This window comes from Scyliorhinus torazame, chromosome 8 (assembly GCF_047496885.1).
Source record: "Scyliorhinus torazame isolate Kashiwa2021f chromosome 8, sScyTor2.1, whole genome shotgun sequence".
Lineage (NCBI taxonomy): Eukaryota > Metazoa > Chordata > Chondrichthyes > Carcharhiniformes > Scyliorhinidae > Scyliorhinus > Scyliorhinus torazame.
Genome location: NC_092714.1, coordinates 25,432,990 through 25,454,754, shown reverse-complemented (window position 1 = coordinate 25,454,754; position 21,765 = coordinate 25,432,990). Strand labels below are relative to the sequence as shown.

The window sequence follows — 21,765 nt, the reverse complement described above, 5'->3', positions numbered from 1 at the left end:
GTCACAGAATCTCCGCCACGCTCGAAAAGGCGACGACTTATGAGGAAGCGATTGAGTTGCTCCGCAAGCGGTTTGTCAAACCCGTCAATGAGGTGCACGCCCGGCATCTGCTCTCTACCTGCCGGCAGCGCTCGGGGGAATCGCTCGACGAGTTTGTTGAGAAACTCACCGCGCTGGCCAGGGACTGTGACCATCAGGATGTGACAGGGGAAGTCCATATGAGCCTGCACATCAGAGATTCTTTCGTGTCCGGCATCCGCTCGACCTACATCCGGCAGCGACTGCTCGAAAACGGGGCAAAAGACCTCCAGGAGACGCTAACGCTCGCCTTCTCGCTGGAGGTGGCCCGACATAACTTGGGTACGTACCCCGCGGACTCTGCCAGCCCCCCCCCGGACTTCCTCAGACTCGCCCGTATTACAGGCCTGCGCCACGCGGCGACCCGCTCACCATGGGGGCACACCTTGCTACTTCTGCGGGCAGGGCCAGCACCCACGCCCACGCTGCCCAGCCCGCTCCGTGATCTGCAGCGACTGCAGGAAGAAAGGGCACTTTGCGAGGGTCTGCCTGGCCAGACCCAGGGGCCAGGAAAACAAAGAACAGCCGGCCCGAAAATCAGGCTCTCAGGCCCGTAGGCCTCGCAATGCTGCTGCGCACCGACCCGACACGTCCTCTTCTGACGCGTCATCAGCCTCATGCGAATCATGGGAGCGGCCATCTGGTCGGCGGCCATCTTCTCGACCCGACACGTGCGACCAACGGCAGCGGCCATTTCACGACTCCGACTACCCGCGACTGGGTGCGATCACCCTCGATCAAACTCGGCCAAAACACCTGCAGAACTCCATGATGCAGGTCCAGGTCAACGGGCATGACACTGCATGCCACTTCGACTCCGGGAGCACGGAGAGCTTTATCCACCCTGAAACGGTAAGGCGCTGCTCCCTACGCACCCATCCCACATCCCAAACCATAGCCCTCGCATCTGGGTCCCACTCGGTACAAATCACGGGGTACTGTATTGCGGATCTCTCGATCCCGGGTGCCAAATACACCCGTTTCAAATTTTATATCCTCCCTCACCTCTGTGCCCCCCTGCTGCTCGGACTGGATTTCCAGTGCAGCCACCGAAGCCTGACACTGAAGTTCGGCGGACCCTTGCCCCCCTCACGGTGTGCTGCCTTGTGACACTGAAAGTCGCACCCCCCTCGCTATTCGCTAACCTCACTCCCGACTGTAAGCCCGTCGCCACCAGGAGCCGGCGCTACAGTGCCCAAGATATGGCTTTTATCAAGTCAGAGGTCCAGCGTTTACTGGGAGAGGGGGTCATCGAGGCTAGCAACAGCCCTTGGAGAGCGCAAGTGGTGGTAGTCCGGTCCGGGGAGAAGAAACGGATGGTCGTGGATTATAGCCAGACCATAAACCGATTCACGCAGTTTGATGCGTACCCCCTTCCTCGCATCGCGGAAATGGTAAATCGGATCGCCCAATACCGAGTCTTTTCCACGGTCGACCTCAAATCTGCCTACCACCAGCTCCCCATCCGACCAAAAGACCGCCTCTATACTGCCTTCGAAGCAGCCGGCCGGCTCTTCCACTTCCTCAGGGTCCCCTTTGGTGTCACAAATGGGGTCTCCGTCTTTCAAAGGGCGATGGACCAAATGGTGGACCAGTACGGTTTGCGGGCTACATACCCGTACTTGGACAATGTCACCATCTGCGGCCATGATCAGCAGGACCATGACGCTAACCTCAAAAAGTTCCTCCAGACCGCCCGAGCCCTTAACCTGACCTATAACGAGGGCAAATGCGTTTTCCACACCACCCGGCTGGCCATCCTCGGCTATGTCGTGGAAGACGGGGTCCTAGGTCCCGACCCCGACCGCATGCGCCCCCTTAAGGAACTCCCTCTCCCCCGCAGCCTCAAGGCCCTCAAACGGTGCTTGGGGCTTTTCTCCTATTACGTCCAGTGGGTCCCCAAGTATGCGGACAAAGCCCGCCCACTCCTAAAGACCACCACTTTTCCCCTCTCGGCTGAGGCTCAATTGGCCTTCAACCGCATCGAGGCCGACATCATCAAGGCCGCCATGCATGCGGTGGACGAAACCATCCCTTTCCAGGTAGAGAGCGATGCATCAGACAGCGCCCTGGCTGCTACCCTCAATCAAGGAGGCAGACCAGTAGCGTTCTTCTCCCGAACCCTCACCGCCTCCGGGATTCGACACTCTGCAGTCGAAAAGGAGGCACACGCCATTGTGGAGGCTGTGCGGTGCTGGAGACACTACCTCGCCGGTAGGAGGTTTACCCTCGTCACCGACCAACGGTCGGTCGCCTATATGTTCGATAACACGCAACGGGGCAAAATAAAAAACGATAAAATTTTGAGGTGGAGGATCGAACTCTCCACCTACTCGTACGATATCAAGTATCGTCCAGGGGAGCTCAACGAGCCCCCAGATGCCCTGTCCTGCGGCACATGCGCCAACGCGCAGGAGGACCGCCTGCAAGCCATCCACAATGACCTCTGCCACCCGGGGGTTACCCGGCTCGTCCATTTCATCAAGTCCCGCAACCTACCTTACTCAACCAAGGAGGTCAAGGCCATGGTCAGGGCCTGTCAGGTCTGTGCGGAGTGCAAACCGCACTTCTATCGGCCAGACAAGGTTCGGCTCGTGAAGGCCTCGGGCCCCTTCGAGCGACTGAGCGTGGACTTCAAGGGGCCCCTCCCGTCCACCAACCGTTATGCCTATTTCCTCACCGTGATCGATGAGTTCTCCCGTTTCCCATTCGCCATTCCCTGCACCGACATGACCTCAGCCACGGTGATTAAGGCACTGCACAGCATCTTCACCCTGTTCGGTTTCCCTGCTTATATCCACAGCGACCGGGGTACATCGTTCATGAGCGATGAACTGCGTCAGTATCTGCTCAGCAAAGGCATCGCCTCGAGCAGAACGACCAGCTATAACCCACGGGGAAACGGGCAGGTGGAGAGGGAGAACGCGACCGTGTGGAAGGCTGTCCTTCTGGCCCTGCGGTCGAGAAATCTCCCAACCACCCGCTGGCAGGAGGTCCTACCCGATGCCCTACACTCCATTAGGTCACTCCTCTGCACGGCCACAAGTGAGACCCCTCACGACCGATTGTTTCTCTTCCCCAGGAAGTCTACCTCCGGGGTCTCGCTTCCACCTTGGCTGACGGCTCCGGGACCTGTTCTTCTCCGGAGGCACGCGAGGAGCCATAAAACGGACCCCCTAGTTGAAAAGGTCCGACTGCTCCACGCCAACCCCAATTACGCCTACGTGGAGTACTCCGACGGCAGGAAAGATACGGTTTCCCTCCGGGATCTGGCGCCCGCTGGATCCTCCACCACAGACGCCCCTTCCCGCGCCGCTCCCCTGCAGGACCCGTCGCCCCCTACAACACACCCCCTTCCGGCCCTACCACCCGTTGGTGAGCTCCTACCGTGCGCCCCCCCTTGCTTATACACTTATACACCTTTACACACCCCGCCGGCGCCGGCTCCGCTACCCCCGGCCCTGCCTAGTTCCTCTGCCTCGACCCAGACCGAAGCTCCGACCGCTGTGCTCCCGGATGTGCCCTCAACCGAGACGTCCGTGCCCGCCGCACCACCGCCCGAATTGAGGAGATCGAGGAGGACGATCCGGCCGCCGAGACGGATGGACCTATGATGGCACTTCACCCCCGCCGGACTCCTTTTTAAACAGGGGGTGAATGTGATGAACGGTTACTGCCTTATCATCATGTAAGGTGATGTCCCCTTTAAGACCAGGCTTGGAACCCTGGGGACTCCGCCTCTGGCTCCGCCCATCTGGGAGCCATACATAAAGGCCTGCCTCATGGTCTGTATAACAGTCAGCTCTCGTCCATATCTGTAGCATAGTTATTAGCCTAATAAAGCCTTCTTTACAGTTTAATCTCTAAGCATCATTATTGAGGGTACCTCAGGGGGCATCCCCGCCCCCCTGCCAATCAACCACAGTCCCACCTGAGCCTGCCTCCAGCCCGCGTCCCGCACCTCCTCAGGCCCGCCTTTGGGCGCCCACCGCCATCGACCCTCCCCAGACCACATTTTAGAAACTCCTCCCCTAACAGCAGTTCCCCTTCCTCCCTCCCCACCACAAAATAACAAAATAACAACCCCAACCCCCATCAACACACTAACCACCTGCTCACCTCCCACTGCTCTTCCATGAACTAGCCCGCCCAGCTAGCCTGGTAGCCCCCGGCCCTGGTGTCTAGCATTCCCCCCCTCCCCACCCCCCCCACCGCCCCCACTGAAACACCATCCCGGTGCAAACTTACCCACACCCACAACACAAAGAAAAGCGCCACCCACCATCCCCCACCAAGAACAAACACAGAGCAATGCCCCCAAACACAATACAAAAATAACCCAAACAAACTCAAAGGAACAGAAAGAGAACATCTCCTCCAAAGTGCAGTGCTCTCCTTCTCCTTCTCCTTCCAGTTCATTGCCCCAGACAAATTCCACCGCCTCCTCCGGCATCCCAAAGTACAGCCCCCGACCCTTATAGGTCACCCACAGGCACGCCGGGTACAGCATATCAAATTTCACCCCCTTCTTAAAGAGGGCCGTCTTCACTTTGTTGAAGCCCGCTCTCCTCTTCGGCAACTCTGAGACACCCACAGCTGGTTACCCTCCCAAGTACAGCGCCTCGTCTGCCTGGCCCACCTCAGGATCTGCTCTTGTCCAGGAACACTACTATCTCCCTCGGCGGCTCAGTCCCCTGCATTCCTCATCAACGCCCTGTGCGCCCGGTCCACTTCCAAGGATCGTTCAAATGCCCCCTCAACCAGCAACTTCTCGAACATCCAAGCCATGTGCGTGCCAGCATCCGCTCCCTCGCTGCCCTCCGGCCCACGATCCTCAAGTTTTGCCTGCGAGACTGATTCTCCAGGTCCTCTGCTTTCTCCTGCAGCCGCCTCTTTTGATCCTGCATCACCCCCTTCTCCGCTGCCATCGAGGCTAGCTGCTGCCATGCTCCCCCACCGTGTCCTCCACCTTCTGGATCGCCCGACTCTGGGCCTCCAGCCTCGTTTCCAGGCGGTCGATCCCCACTTTTATCGGGTCCACCACCCTAGCCAGGTCCTCCAGATTCTTCTTCCTCTGCTGGGTGGACCTCGTTCAGGAAGCCCACAAGCTGCTCTGTCGACCATTGAGAGGGCAGGGCCTGGGGTTAAAAACAAGTGGCTGGGGGAGCAGAGAGGCGAGCGGGTGGTGAAGATCAAGGAGAAATAGGAAGCGGAGTTGGGAATGGAGATCAATTGGGGAGTATGGAGTGAGGCACTGCGAAGGGTAAACGGGACCTCCTCTTGTGCAAGGATGAGCCTGATACAGTTTAAGGTGGTGCACAGGGTGCATATGACTCGGGTGAGAATGAGTGGGTTCTTTCAGGGGGTAGCAGATGAGTGTGAGAGGTGTGGGCGGGGGCCAGCGAATCATGCGCACATGTTTTGGGGTTGCGAAAAATTGGGAAGCTTCTGGGCGGGAGTGTTCGCGGTCTTAGCCAGGACAGTGGAGGAGGAGGTGAATCTGAACCATTTGGTGGCGATATTAGGGGTCTCAGAGAAGCCGGAGCCCACGGAGAGGAGGAAGGCCGATGTCTTGGTCTTCGCCTCTCTGATTGCACGCCGGCGAATTTTGCTCGAGTGGCGGTCGGCATCACCACCGGGGATAGCGGCTTGCTTGGGTGACCTGTACGACTTCCTGCGATTAGAGTAGATAAAGTATGAGTTAAGGTAGTGATTGTCAAACTCGGGCACGACTCGCGGGTGGGTCGTGGGCGCGTGTCGGGAGGGTGGCGGAGCCGTCCTTCGCGGCGCTCCCGATCGCGCAAATCCACGCGCAGCAGCCGGCTTTTAATAACGCTCGCTGCAAGCGGCCTTCAAAATGGCCGCGAACAAACCAGACCTCACAAGTCACTGCGTTTATGGAAACACAGTGTTCAGCTTGGATTCTTGCCCGATTGCGACTCAGACTTCGCTGTTTATCAGTGTAACAATAGGAAGGTGAAAACAGGGCAAGAAATTAAATATTTCCTGCACCCTGATACGCCACGACAGTTAGTGAATATAGCTGACCAATAAAACGTATTATTTATTGGCTGCATAGTACCTCTCACATTTATTTAGTTCTCTAGTTAGGAGTTTGGAGCTTTTTTATGCAGTTGTGAGGGTGTCTCAAATCTGTTCACTCCCTGGTGCTGGGGGTGACCTCGGCGTTCTGGCTGCGGGGGCCGTCCTGGTGGGGGGGGGGAGGGGGGAATCCGACCCCGGGGGAGGCCTCCACGGTGGCCAGGCTCGCGATCGGGGACTACCGATCGGCCGGCGGGCTAATTCCGGGGCGGGGCTTTGTTCCTCCATGCCGGACCCCTGTAGGGCTTCGCCATGTTGCCCGAGGGCCGGCGTAGAGGCGGCAACCCATGCGCATGCGCAGACCCGCGCCGGCCGTATTGCGCGTGCGTGGAACCATGCCGGTCGTGGCACGCATGCGCGGACCCGTGCCCCAGTGCTTGCGCCCGTATTGGCTGCTGGAGCTGCATGAAGCGCTCCAGTGCCGTGCTGGCCCCCTGTGTGGCACAAGATCGCTGCTCCTAGCGGCCAGGCGACGGCGTCGTAAAGCGCTCCGCCATTTACGACAAGGTCAACACTTGGCCCCATTATCGGAGAATCCCGCCCATTATTCCTGGAGGATGATTCAGGATGAACGGGGGAGCCGGTCATTTGTGCACACAATCCTCTCGATTGCCTGAATTAACAAGAGCAGACAAAGAGCGATAAAAATTATTCAGCTTCACGTGGGCAACGGGAGTGCGCGGGTGGGTTGGGGGGGTGTCAGATGGAGAAGGATCTGCGTGGCAGGATGACGGTCTACCTTTCCCATTTCCTGCCAACCAGAGGAGAATCCGTGACTGAGACAGCCGAGCTACTGGATGCTTTTCTCGAAGAGGTCTTGTTATGAGCAGAATGAAACGTTTAGTTAGCCCCACGCTTTGGCGAACTGATTCTTCTACACATTCTTTTTTTAAATGATGATTATGAAATACAGATAAATCGTCAGAATTTTGTCTTTTAGTCTACGCAACACACAACAACGTGCATTTATATTGTGCCTTGAATGTGGTGCAGTGACACAAAGCAAACATTTCACAGCAGCATTAGCAATTTGACACTGAGCTACATACAGAGATATTAGGGCGGGTGGCCAAAAGCTTGAGCTGCAAGGTGGGCTGTAACGGAAACTGAGGTCGCGAGGTGGAGGTGTTGATGAAGAGAATTACAGAGCTCAGGGCCCGGGGACGTGAAGGTGAGGCCAGCGATGGTGGAACGATTAAAATCAGCAGTGCTCAGGAGGCCTGATTCGCTGCAATTCAGAGAACTCGCAGGATTGTAGGGCCTGGAAGATGTTCCAGGAATAGGAGGGGCAAAGCCACGAAGGAATTTGTAAACAAGGATTGGAATTTTAAAATCAAGGTGTTGCTTAACCAGGTGCCAATGAAACATTTTTGACATCAGGCAAACGCTCCTTAAATCCAATCTAGTCGACCAAGCTTTTGATCAGCTGTCTTAATATCTTTTGTGTGACTTGCTATCTAATTTTGGTTATAAATTTTTCATATGAGTGTTACTGGCTAGGCCAGCATTAGTTGCATGCGCTAAATTGCCCTTGAGAAGGAGGTGCTGAGCCAATCAATTCAACCATCTGGTGTAACACCCATAGTGGTTTGAAACTGAGTGGCTTGCCAGGCTATTTCAGAGTCAACCACATGGCAGTGGGTCTGGAGTCACATGTAGACCAGAGCAGGTCAGGACATTACTGAACCATATGGCTTTTCCAACAATTGATGGTAGTTTCATGATCACCAGCGAGTCTGCACTGACCTTCTGAATGAGCACCCTACCTAGGCCTACTCCCCTGCACTATCCCCATAACCCCACCTAACCTGCACATATTCAGAAAGTCAGAGGAAACCAGAGCACCCGGGGGGAACGCAGACACCGGGAGAAGGTGCAAACTCCACACAGACAGTCGCCCAAAGTCAGAATTGAACCCGGGTCTCTGACGTTGTGAGGCAGTAGTGCTAACCACTGTGCCGCCCCAATGAGTTCCTTACTTCCTCTGCTCAACTTAAAGGTTTGTCTCCTGGTGGTCATTGGGTCCTACTGCAAGTGGGATGGTGTTCAGAGGACGCAGGATGTGAAAGTTGGATCCTGGACACTGAGAGGAACAGCAGTGACTCGCTCACTCTCTCTCTTTCTCCCTCTCTCTTTCTCTCTCTCTCCACAAATACTGCCAACCGCTGTTTTTCTGAATCGGCAGAGAACCTGGATGAATCTAGAGTGAAAACCATTACAGACTGAAAAAGTACCACTCTAACTGAAGGCCCACATTGAAGAAAGGTGGACCAGAAGATATCCATCTGAAAGCAAGACTCTTATCCTTTTACTTACATCATTATTTTACACCCCTCTTTCTCCTCTGTGTTTGTCTGCCTTGTGTGTGTGTGTATAGAGGGTGGGGGTGAGATAAAGAGGGAGGGTTAGGAATTAGATAATAGTTAATCAGTTGTATTTGGTGCATATTTAATTAGAATTAATGCTATTAATAAAAATTAATTGTGTTTACAATTACAAACCTGGTGATTGTAGTTATTGGGCAGCCAAGAGACCAAAGACTTTGGGTATTTCCTCAGAATTATTTGTCCATTTCAATTGCATTGTGACTCCGGGTCAAGTGGGGCTGGAATTGACCGCACACCAGCCCAGGGGGTCGTAACATAATTTGGATGCTCATCAGAGATCTTTGGAACAGTAGGTGGTGAGGTTTGGGTTACAGTATAAATTAAACAGAGGCACCAGGTTGGCAGTACTATAACAGGATGACTCTGGAAGCTGCTACGGTTTTTCTTCAGGTGAATGAGTTGCCTTTGGTTTATTTAGAAGAGCTTCAAAAAGTCAACTTAATCGAATTGACATGTAAATTAAAAATACAGCTGCCGGCTCAAACTAGGAAAGCAGAGATATATAATATATTGGTTGAATGCTTGGGCCTGTTAGAAACACAGCAGAGCCCATGAAGTAGTGGAGATATTTTCTGGTGGGGAAATTGAGCCGGAGAGAATTTGGTTGCAGCCCGCGTATGACAGGGAATAAAATGAATGGAGAAAGAAATGGAGATGCAGCAAAAGAGAAAAAGCTTTTCAAATGGAAATTGAAATATGGAGGTTCAAATTAGAGAGAGAGGAAAAAGCAAAAGAGAAATAGTTCCAGCTTAAGGCACTGGAAATTAAAGGGGAGCTGTCAGAGCGAGAGGGGAACTTAACGCTAGAACAGAACCCATTGGCCATATCCTTACGTTTATACAGGCCCTCCCAAAATATGAAGAAAAGGAAGAAGAAACATTTTTTAGGGCATTTGAGAAAATAGCATCCCAAACAGAGTGGCCAAAAGATAAGTGGACATTACTCCTGCAAAGTAAATCAATGGAGCGGGCACAGAAAGTTAATGCTTGCATATCAGAGTGGTGTCTAAGGATTAGACAATCCTTAAGAGGATTGAATCCTTGGACGTCATTCTCCGACCCCCCCCGCCGGGTCGGAGAATGGCTGCCGTGAATCCCGCCCCCGCCGAAGTCTCCGGTACCGGAGATTGGGCGGGGGCGGGAATCAGGCCGCGCCGGTTGGCGGGCCCCCCCGCTCAATTCTTCGGCCCGGATGGGCCGAAGTCCCGCCCAGAAATTGCCTGTCCCGCCGGCGTAAATCAAAGCTGGTATTTACCGGGACCAGGCGGCGTGGGCGGGCTCCGGGGTCCTGGGGGGGGTGCGGGGCGATCTGGCCCCAAGGGGTGCCCCCACGGTGGCCTGGCCCGCGATCGGGGCCCACCGATCCGCGGGCGGGCCTGTGCCGTGGGGGCACTCTTTCCCTTCCGCCTCCGCCACGGCCTCCACCATGGCGGAGGCGGAAGAGACTCTCCCCACTGCGCATGCGTGGGAAACTGTCGGCGGCCGCTGACGCTCCCGCGCATGCGTCGCATTTCCGCGCCAGCTGGTGGGGCAACAAACGCCATTTCCGCCAGCTGGCGGGGCGGAAATCCCTCCGGCGCCGGCCTAGCCCCTCAATGTTGGGGCTCGGCCCCCAAAGATGCGGAGCATTCCGCACCTTTGGGCTGGCGCGATGCCCGTCTGATTGGCGCCGTTTTTGGCGCCAGTCGGCGGACATCGCGCCGTTGGGGGAGAATTTCGCCCCTTATCCTCCAATGAGGCAATCTGGGTAGAGCTCAGGAACAGGAAGGGAACAATCACAGAAGGCAAAGGGTAGCAGTAGAAGGGTGTTTTTCTGAATGGAAGGATCTGACTAGTGTCCACAGGGATCTGTGCTGGGACATCTGGGGCGGGATTCTCCCATGCCGTGCCATATGGGAGAATCGGCGTTCGCGCCATTTTTTCCTGCGGTGCCGATCCGACGCCGGCAGGCGGTTCTCCGAGTAGTGGAGAATCACCTGCATTTGCGCCGGCGCGTTTGGCGCGCGCCGGTCATGGCCACGCAGGGTCAGTGGGCGGCCTGTGGGGGGGGGGAGGCGCTCCTTCACCGGGGGGGGGGGCGCCGATGGGGTCTGACCCGCGATCGGGGCCCACCAATCGGCGGGCCGTCCTCTCCAACCCCGGCCCTATTTTATTACGCGGCCAGCCCCTGAATCCCCACGCCATGTCCCCCGAGCATTCGCGGGTTGTCGCCGCCCCCAGTGCGCAGCAGAAAGTGAGGCTGGAGCAGCGCGAACCGCTCCAGCGCCATGCTGGCCCCCTATGGGGGCCAGAATCGCTAGTGCCTACGCCCATTTCACGCCGTCGTGAAGCACGATGGCGTTCACGATGGAGGCGGGCACTCTGTCCCACGATCGGAGAATCGCGCCCTTGTTGTTTGTAGTATACATAAACGATTTGGAGGAAAATGTAGCTGGTCTGATTAGTAAGTTCAGGGATGACACCAATGTTGGTGGAGCGGCAGATAGTGTTAAGGATTGTCAGAGGATACAGCAGGACATAGATAGGTTCGAGACTTGGGCAGAGAAATGACAAATGGAGTTTAATCCTGACAAATGTGTGGTAATGCATCTTGGTAGGTCTAACATAGAGGGGAAATATACCATAAACGGCAAAACTCTTAGGAATATAGAAAGTCAGAGATATCTGGGCGTGCAGGTTCACAGATATTTGAAAGTGGCAACATAAGTAGACGAGGTAGTCAAGAAAGCATACGGAATGCTTGCCTTCATTGGACGGGGCATCGAGTATAAAAATTGGCGAGTCATAGTACAGTTGTATAGAACCTTGGTAAGGCCACATGTGGAATATTGCGCACAATTCTGGTTGCCACTCTACCAGAAGGATGTGGAGGCTTTGGAGAGGGTGCAGAGGAGGTTTACCAGGATGTTGCCTGATCTGGAGGGTGTTAGCTATGTGGAGAGGCTGAGTAGACTCGGACTGTTTTTATTGGAACAACGGAGATTGAGGGGCGACCTGATAGAGGTCTGCAAGATTATGAGGGACATGGATAGAGTGGATGGGCAGGCACTCTTTCCCAGGGTGGAGGTGTCAGGCACCAGAGGGCATAGGTTTAAGGTCCGTGGGGCACCGTTTAGAGGAGATGTGCGAGGCAGGTTTTTTACACAGAGGGTTGTGAGTGCCTGGAACCCGTTGCCAGGGGAGGTTGTGGAAACAGATACAATAACGGCGTTCAAAAGGCATCTTGACAAACACATGGATAGGATGGGTATAGAGGGATACAGCACAAGGAAGTGCTGAGGGTTTTGACCAAGGGTGCTATCATTTTTTTAAATGAATTTAGAGTAGCCAATTATTTATATTTTTCCAATTAAGGGGCAATTTAGCGTAGTCAATCCACCTAACCAGCACATCTTTGGGTTGAGGGGGTGAAATCCACGTAGACATGGGGAGAATGTGCAAACTCCACACGGACAGTGACCCAGGGCCGGGATTCGAACCCGGGTCGTCAGCGCTGCAGTCCCAGTGCTAACCACTGCAAGGATGGTGGCTTGTGCGGTACGGGCTTGGAGGGTTGAAGGGCCTGTTCCTGTGCTGTATTGTTCTTTGTTCTTTGTTCTTTATTATGACGAGGGAAAAAGTACTATTCTGGGTGCAGATGAATTAGTTCCCGAGGGGCATACAGGCTATAGTTTCAGAATTTAGGGAGACAGTCGGGACAGACTTATGCTGAATTTGAAACGATTAATAATAATAATAATTGCTTATTGTCACAAGTAGGCTTCAATGAAGTTACTGCGAAAAGCCCCTAAGTCGAACAATTTTAATAGATGGGTACAAGCATCGGGAGCTGAAATTACCCCATGAGGCTCTGGGAGAGGTCATTCTCTTAGAAGAATTTAAGAATCCACTACCTTCTGTGATAAGAGCCCAATTTGAAGACCAGAGGGTTGTGATCATTAGACAAGCAGCAATCATGGCTGACGATTATGAGCTGGTCCATAAATTTAAACCGTGGTTCCCTCACCCCCATAATTTTGAAAGGGATAGGAAGTGGGACACTGAAAGGAAGGCCGGTAGCCAAGGTAAGGAATGAATAGCTGAAAATGTTCCGAGATCTCCTCCTCAGACCAGGAAGAAATTACTGAGGGTGAAGGTGAGACTCGAGGGACTAGGTGTTACCAGTGCAATAAAGTGGGACACATTCATTCAGCATGTTGGAAGTTGTGAGGAAAGTCCATGGGACTTGTGGGAGTTCATAAGGGGGTTTCTGAAAAGGGAACAAAAGTGGAGAATACTGCAGGGCAGATTATAGCTCCAACTGGACTAAGGAGACCTGGGGTGAACATTGCTGCGAGAGTAGGTATGATGAATGAGGTAGAGGAGTGATATGCAGTGTTTTATCTAAGGGGAAAATCACCCCATCTTCATCAATTGACGCAGCCAAGCCCATATGAAAATGAAATGAAATGAAATGAAAATCGCTTATTGTCACAAGTAGGCTTCAATGAAGTTACTGTGAAAAGCCCCTAGTCGCCACATTCCGGCGCCTGTTCGGGGAGGCTGATATGGGAATTGAACTGTGCTGCTGGCCTGCCTTGGTTTGCTTCCAAAGCCAGCTATTTAGCCCAGTGTGCTAAACCAGCTACCTTAAGGGACACAGGGGTACTCAAACGCTCTTATTGACGATGAATTTAGTTTTCCCTCCAGAGAATTCAGTGAAAGCTAAGGTATTAGTGAATGGGATAAGTGGAGATTATATCCGAGTTCCATTGTATAAAGTGCAATTGGAGTGCAATTTATTATCAGGTCTAGTAGTTGTCGGAATGGTTAATAAGTTACCAGTGGATGGAGTAGACTTACTTTTGGGGAATGGTTTGGCAGGAGTGAAGGTTGTAGTAGCTTCACTCATGATTACAGAGTCCGAGGAGAAAGGTAAGGAGACAGAACAGTTAAAGGTACAATTTCCAGATATTTTCCATCGTGTATGGTGATCAATGCACTGGCTAAACAAAGTTCATCACCAGAAATTAAAGGCCCGCCACAATCAGATGGTAGAATAGCCGAAATTATCCTTGAGAATGAGGATAATTCTGAGGAAGGACTCCATTAATTGAGGCCAGGAGGCAGATCCAGACTAACAGTCAGCTTGCATAGAAGTTGAGGCTGAGGGGGTTCAGAGTGCTATTATACTAAGAACTGAGTTCATTTTTAAAAAACTATTTTTATTGATGGGTTTCATTTATAACAAACAAATAAAATAAAATATAATCAAAATACACAGTAGTAACATGGAAAAAAAAACAAATATTTACAAAATACAGCATTACAAAGAATAATGTTTTTTAAAAGGACAGAAATTCCTCAGATTGCAGAGCAATGTTACTGTAATACTGCTTGTAAGCACCCTTGTTACGGGTATAGTCCTAGCACTTTTTTCTTTATAGTGGTGTGAAGGGGTGTGACCCACCCCCCTGCCCTATTTCCCCCCCCCCTCCCTTCTTTCCCTTTGCTCCCACCCTGCTAACTCTTGGTCACAAACAGGTCTTCGAAGGTGGTGGTGAACTGCCTCCACCTGAGGTGGATGCCTTCAACTCACCCCCTGATGGCAAATTTGTTTTTTGAACCTCAGGAATTCCGGCAGGTCAGCCAGCCAGCCTGAGGCCTTGGGCGATCTCCATCCGAGCAGGAGTTGTCGTCAGACTATTAGGAAGGCGAAGGCCAGGGCATCCCCCCCCCTCAACCTCGAAGAACTCTGGTTGGTCTGATAAGCTGAAGACTGTCCCTAAGGGGCATGGTTCCATGGCTCTGCCCTAACCCCCACAATCTTGGATATGGCCTCAAAGAAGGTGGTCCAGAATCTGGTCCGCCCAGGGCCAGACCAGAAGATATGGGAGTGGTAGGCTGGCCCACCCTGACACCACTCACATCTCTCTTCCACCTCTGGGAAGGACCCGCTCATCCGTGTCCTTGTCAAGTGATACGCTGTGTACCACCTTCAGCTGCTCCAGGCTCAGATTCACGCACAAGGAGGTGGAATTCACCCTCTGTAGCATTTCGCTCCAGAGTTCTCCCCCTATCTCGATGTCTAGCACTTCTTCCCACTTCTCTCTCGCTTTGTCCAGTGGGGCCCTTGCCTCCTCTAGCAGTTGTCCGTATATGCCCATGCACTTACCCTCTCATAATTCATCCTGTGTAAACAGTCTGTCCACTAGGGTGTGTCTGGGTAGCTGGCGGGACGATGGGGCTTCCTTGTGGAGGTAGTCCCGTGTTTGGAGATATCGGAGCTTGTTCCTTTTTGGGAGCTCAAGCATTTCCATTAGTTCCCCCGGGGTAACTACTGTACTGTCTACAAAAAGATCTCTGATCCTCAGCACCCCTTCCTCCCTTCTCCAGGTTTTGTATGTGGCATCAATTTTGGCTGAGATGGGCCTATGGTTTAAAGGATGGAGTTCTGATGAAGAAGTGGAGACATCCTTGTAGACCTTCCGTCGAGGGATGCACTGCTGTTCATCACATAGTGATACCGCCCCAAAATATGGAGGGTACTGCAGATAGCACAGGAGATCCCAACGGCAGGACACGTGGGAATTCGGAAAACCCAGGCATCAGTCAACAGGCATTTTTCCTGGCCAGGACTGCATAAGGATGTAGTTCAATTCTGTAGAACCTGTCATATGTGTCAGCTATAGGTAAACCACAACACGTGATTAAACCCGCACCTTGAATACCCTTACCAATATTTGAAGAACCATTAACTTGGGTATTAGTAGATTGTGTAGGACCATTGCCTAAAATGAAGGTAGAACATCAATACATTCTTACAGTCATGGATATGACTACCCGATTTCCAGAAGCTATACCTTTGAGAACAATTACAACTAAGGCAGTAGTGGAAAAGTTGACGCAGTTTTTCACACGCTATGGCCTACCCATAGAATTGCACTCTGACCAGGATTCTAACTTTATGTTTAAAATTTTCCAGGACATAATTTGTAGTTTAGATATCAAACATTTAAAATCAACCGCCTATCAACACAAACTCACGGAGCTTTGGCGAGATATCAAACTATCAAAACCATGATTCAGGCCTATTGCCGTGAACAGCCAAGAGATTGGGACAAGGGATTGGATTTTTTACTATTTGCCACCAAAGATTCTCCGAACGAATCTATTGGGTTTAGCCCATTTGAATTAGTTTATGCCACGAAATACGGGATCCATTCAAATTGACAAAAGAGAAATTTCTAAAACCCAGGACAAATCCTCAATGTTGAACTAAGTGTCCAGGTTTCTGGAAAGACTCACAGGAGTTTGTCACGTTGCCCGAGAACAATTAGAGGCCTAGGTTGCCTATTTAGAAGAAGAACAGTGGAACGATCTAATAATGGTACTGATAAAATATAGACAGATTTCTAGGGACACACCAGGGTGCACTACGTTAACTAAGCACGATGTACACATAGGAAACTCTGAACTATTAAAGTCACATCCGTCTCGACTAAACCCATGCAGACCGAATCAATTAGAGGCGGAAATTTAGTGCCGGTTGAATATGTTGTGTCATGTGAGAGTGCCTTTAAGAAATGGATGTTTAAGCAATGTACCTTTAAGAAATGCAGTGATGTCAGAGTGTGGGTGGAGCTGGGCTTTAGCTCAGCCATTTTGAAGTTTTTAGTGTCAGTTTTGAGAGAGAGCAGCTGAAAAGTGCCTGGCTGGTTTGCTGTGAGATGCTTGAAAGGAGAAAGCCAGTTTGAGGAGAAAACTGGGAGTGGCTGTGTGTTTTGGCAAAGAGCTGCAGGAAGAAAACACAGAGCTGGTCTGTGGATGTCTGCAAATCCAAAGACGATAAATATATTGAATGTAACCTCATGTCTGTTGTTACAGGTGAAGTCTTTTGGATGTTTGAAGGAGCATTTTGAGGGATTATTTAGTGTTGTATTATTTTCAGGGTTATCTTTGAAGTAAGGGGTGTTAAGAGATCCAATGTTTATTTAAAAGGTTAATTTGAGTTCATGGAATAAACATTGTTTTGTTTAAAAACCCATGTGTCCATAATTGTAACACCACACCTGGGGAACAAGCCGTGTGCTTCAAAAGCAACAACCTTTAAAGGGGGAGGTTGGTTGAACTCCATGATACATTTTGGGGTTCTGAAAACACCTCGCCCATAACAGTTGCGAAACAGGCAAAAACGGTGTGGTTAACAGTGGAGTTTGAGAGATTGAGGGCCATGTTAGTGGGCGAACCAGTGCTAGCCACCCCAGACTTTTCCAGACCATTTAAAATAGCCACGGGTGAAAGCAACCGGGGGGTGGGGGCAGTGCTACTACTAGACGGCGAGGCAGGAATAGAGAGGCCAGTGGGATATTTATTTTTAGCACCAGGTCCATGCCAAAGAAAGTATTCCACCATTGAAAAGGAAGCCTTTGCATTGCTACTAGCCCTTCATCACTTTGTATATGTCCGACATGATAATAAGCAAAGCTTAGTTTATACAGACCATATACCCTTGCACTTATAGCAATGTTTAAAGCCTGGAACGCAAGATTATTCAGTTGAAGTTTGTTATTACAACAGTTCAATGTTAAAATTATACACATCGCCGGAAGGGAGGTATGTAAGGGTCCTTCCTGTTAATTCCCTTATTTCCCATTTCTTTTACTCTGTGGTTATCATTTTTGATCCATGGATATTTAATGAACATATGCCTTTAAGTCGAGCAGAGGAAGTGAGGAATCCAAAAGTTGCAAAATGGTACACTGTGCAATGGAGGATTAGCTTCTGAACAGAAAAAAACAGACATTTTAGCACCCAAGAGATAGGAGGGATTTGGTTTGATTGGTTGGGTGGTGGCCAATGAATTGGCATAAAGCCATATTCTGCCCAGCAACAGGCAATGATTGGGTCCTACCTAGTGGGATGGTTTTCAGAGGGCGCAGGAAGTGAGAGTCGGATCCTGGATGTTGCATGGAGCAGCTGTGGGTATCTGTCTCTCCCTCTCTTTCTCTTTCTCTCTCTCTCTCTCCAGAAATGCTGCCACGGTAGTAGGGCGGCAAGGTAGCACAGTGGTTAACACTGCTGCTTCACAGCGCCAGGGTCCCTGGTTCGATTCCCGGCTTGGGTCACTGTCTGCGGAGTCTGCACATTCGCCCCATGGCTGCGTGGGTTTCCTCCGGGTGCTCCAGTTTCCTCCCACAAGTCCCGAAAGACGTGCTTGTTGGGCGAATTGGACTTTCTGAATTAACCCTCTGTGTACCCAAACAGGCGCCAGAGTGTGGCGACTAGGGGATTTTCACAGTAACATCATTGCGGATTTGATGTAAGCCTACTTGTGACAATAATAAAGATTATAATAAAGATTATTAACCGCTGTTTTTTCGGAACCTGCAGAGAACCTGGGTGACTCTACCGTGAAAACCATTACAGACTGAAAACCAAAACCTCCAACTGAAGGTCCGCATTGAAGAAAGGTGGACTGGAAGATGTCCATCTGAAAACAAGACTCTTATCCTTTTACTTTCATCATTATTTTACACCCTTCTTTCCCCTCTGTGTTTGTCTATCTTGTGTGTGTAGAGGGTGGGGGTGAGTTAAACGGGGGGGTTAGGAATTAGAAAACAGTTAACCAGTTGTATTTGCTGCATATTAAATTATAGTTATTGTTATTAATAAAAATGAATTGTGATTAAATTTACAAACCTGGGGCGGGATTCTCCGAAATGGAGGCAGAGTGTCCACACCGTCGTGAATGCCGTCGCGTTTCACGATGGCACGAAAAGGGCATGGGCACTACCGATTCTGGCCCCCATAGGAGTCCAGCACGGCACTGGAACGGTTCACGCCGCTCCAGCCTCCCTTCCAGCATGCGCGGGGGACTTCCTCAACGCGCCGGCCCCAACGCAACATGGCGCGGGGGCTCAAGGGCCGGCCGCGTAACAAAATAGGGCCGGGGCTGGCGAGGCCGGCCAGCCGATCGGTGGTCCCCGATCGCAGGCCAGACCCCATCGGAAGCCCCCCCCCACCCCCCCCGGTAAAGGAGCCCCCCCTCCCACAGGCCGCTCCCCCGACCCTGGGCGCAGAGTTCCCGCCGCCTGCGAGCAGGCGTGGACAGCGCCGGCGGGACACTGCCGTTTCCGCACGGCCGCTCGGCCCATCAAGGCCGGAGAATCGGCGGCCCGGCTGCAGACAGTGGCCCGCGACTGGCGCCGCGCCAAACGCGCTGGCGCAAATGCCACCGATTCTCCGCTTCTCAGAGAACCGCGTGCCGGCGTCGGGGCAGCGTGGCGCTGTAGCGGCGATTCTCCGGCCCGCCGCAGGGCTCGGAGAATCCTGCCCCTGGTGTCTGTAGTTATTGGGCGGCAGTCAAGGGCTAAAGACTTTGGGTGTTTTCTAAGAATCATTTGTTCATTTCAATTGTGCTGCGACTCCGGGTCAAGCGGGCTGGAATTGACCGTACCCCTAGCCCAGGGGGTCGTAACACTCCTTCAACCAAGAATGATAATTGACTTTATATTCCACTGGCTGCTTTGGTGAGATTTGAATTCATGACCCCAGAGCATTAACCAGGGGCCCTGGATAACTGGTCGAGTGCCACTAGCACTACACCACTGCCTCCTCCTGCTGTTGTGAAACACCCGGGACATTTTTGTATGTGTTATAACCTGCCTGCTTACCATTGGCTGGGGACTAATGACAATCCCACAATCCTGCGGGAGTATGAGCTTCCCCAATGAGGGGGGCGGAGAAACCATTAGTAAACTCCAAGTATAAATAAAGCTGGCCAGTTTAGGAACCAGCAGGAAGGAGTGTGCAGCAAGGGAAGTTGTTGCTGCTGTTATATATATATGTTATTGTAAATAAATGTTATTACTGGACTTCTGGGTGCGACGATGACCAGCTGAGTCGCACGTTTCGGCAGCTCCCGGTGAAACGGACTTTTGGGCTCTTGATAGGAGCCCCAACGGCAATTTTAACGGCTAAAAACGCCGTGCGGTAAACCAGAAGGGAGTTCCCCCTGGACACGGATGGAAAAAGGAGAGGAAAGTGGCCGGATTGCAGCGGATCCTTTGGAACAGCGGCAAGGAAGGCAAGCAAAAACCAAGATGGCGTCGGAAGGTGGCAGTTTAACATGGGGCCCTGAACAACAAGAGTTCTTGAAATGCTGCGTGGAAGAGATAAAAAAGGAAATGAAGAAAGAGCTGTTGGCCCCGATACTACAGGAGATTGAAGGGCTAAAGGAGGAACAAAAGACCCAGGAGCGGGAGCTTCGGGTCGTGAAGGCAAAGGCAGCCGAGAATGAGGACGATATACAGGGCCTGGTGATGAAGACGGAGATACAGGAGGCACATCAGAAACGATGTGTGGAGAGGTTGGAGGCACTGGAAAACAACGCAAGGAGGAACAACCTGAGGATTCTTGGTCTTCCTGAAGGTGTGGAGGGTGCGGACGTCGGGGCATATGTGAGCACGATGCTGCACTTGTTAATGGGAGCGGAGGCCCCGGCGGGTCCGTTGGAGGTGGAGGGAGCATACCGAGTTATGGCGCGAGGACCGAGAGCAGGAGAAACTCCCAGAGCCATAGTGGTGAGATTCCTCCGTTTTAAGGATAGAGAAATGGTCCTTAGATGGGCGAAGAAAACTCGGAGCAGTAAATGGGAGAACGCGGTGATCCGCGTTTATCAAGACTGGAGTGCGGAGGTGGCGAGAAGGAGGGCGAGCTTTAATCGGGCCAAGGCGGTGCTTCATAAAAGGAAGATAAAATTTGGAATGCTGCAACCGGCAAGACTGTGGGTCACATATCAAGGGAGGCACCACTACTTTGAGACGGCGGATGAAGCGTGGACTTTTATTGTAGAAGAAAAACTGGAATGAGTGGATTATTAAAAAGAACGTTTGGACAAAGTGGTGGGGCGAATGGGGGGGGCGAAGAGGGGTTTTATGTTCTAATCCTGCGGTGTGGTAACTTTTCTCTCTCCCACAGGGGGTGATGGGGGGAGGTGGGGAGGGAGAGGAGATGGGGCGTTGGCCATGGGGGGCGGGGCCAAGGGAGAAGCGCGGGCTTGGCTCCCGCGCTATGATAATTATGGCGGGAATAGAGAAGCAGGAAGGAGGGGGCGTCGCACGGTGCGAGCCGTGGTCACGGGGGGAAGCCGAGGTCAGCCAGAGTTTGCTGACTTCTGGGAGCAACATGGGGGGAGTAATTACGCTAGCGGGGGGTCTAGCGGGGGGGGTGGGAGGGGGGAATTACTGGGTTGCTGCTTCTGGGGAAAGGGGGGAGCGGGTACGGGAGAGGATGGGCGGGGGGGCACCGCCTGGGGGAGATACAGCTGCGTGGGAACTGGGTGAGAAGCTGGAAAAAGATGATGGCTAATCGGCAAGGGGGGGGGGCGGTGGGAAGCCCCCCAACTCGGCTGATCACGTGGAACGTGAGAGGGCTCAACGGGCCGATAAAGAGGGCACGGGTACTCGCACACCTTAAGAAACTTGAAGCAGATGTGGTTATGTTACAGGAAACGCACCTGAAACTGATAGACCAGGTTAGGCTGCGCAAAGGGTGGGTGGGGCAGGTGTTCCATTCGGGGCTAGATGCGAAAAACAGGGGGGTGGCTATATTAGTGGGGAAGCGGGTTATGTTCGAGGCAAAGACTATAGTGGCGGATAATGGGGGTAGATACGTGATGGTGAGTGGCAAACTACAGGGAGAGACGGTGGTTTTGGTAAATGTGTATGCCCCGAACTGGGACGATGCCAATTTTATGAGGCGGATGCTAGGACGCATTCCGGACCTGGAGACGGGAAAGCTGATAATGGGGGGAGACTTTAACACGGTGTTGGAACCAGGGCTGGATAGGTCGAAGTCCAGGACTGGAAGGAGGCCGGCAGCAGCCAAGGTGCTTAAGGATTTTATGGAGCAGATGGGAGGTGTGGACCCGTGGAGATTCAGTAGACCTAGGAGTAAGGAGTTCTCGTTTTTCTCCTATGTCCATAAAGTCTATTCGCGCATAGACTTTTTCGTGCTGGGTAGGGCATTGATCCCGAAGGTGAGGGGAACGGAGTATACGGCTATAGCCATTTCGGATCACGCCCCACACTGGGTGGACTTGGAGATAGGGGAGGAAACAGGAGGGCGCCCACCCTGGAGAATGGACATGGGACTAATGGCGGATGAGGGGGTGTGTCTAAGGGTGAGGGGATGTATTGAAAAGTACTTGGAACTCA

At 52.3% G+C, this 21,765-nt stretch overlaps 1 long non-coding RNA gene across 1 annotated transcript in view; it reads left to right on the top strand.

Moving 5' to 3' along the window:
- The window catches only part of LOC140427691 (uncharacterized), a 33,645-nt gene extending 15,422 nt beyond the window's left edge, over positions 1-18,223 (top strand). Inside the window, exon 2 of the long non-coding RNA XR_011948587.1 lies at positions 17,939-18,223. This is a non-coding gene — a long non-coding RNA (uncharacterized lncRNA). The remainder of the gene's footprint in view (positions 1-17,938) is intronic.
- Positions 18,224-21,765: the final 3,542 nt, after the last annotated feature.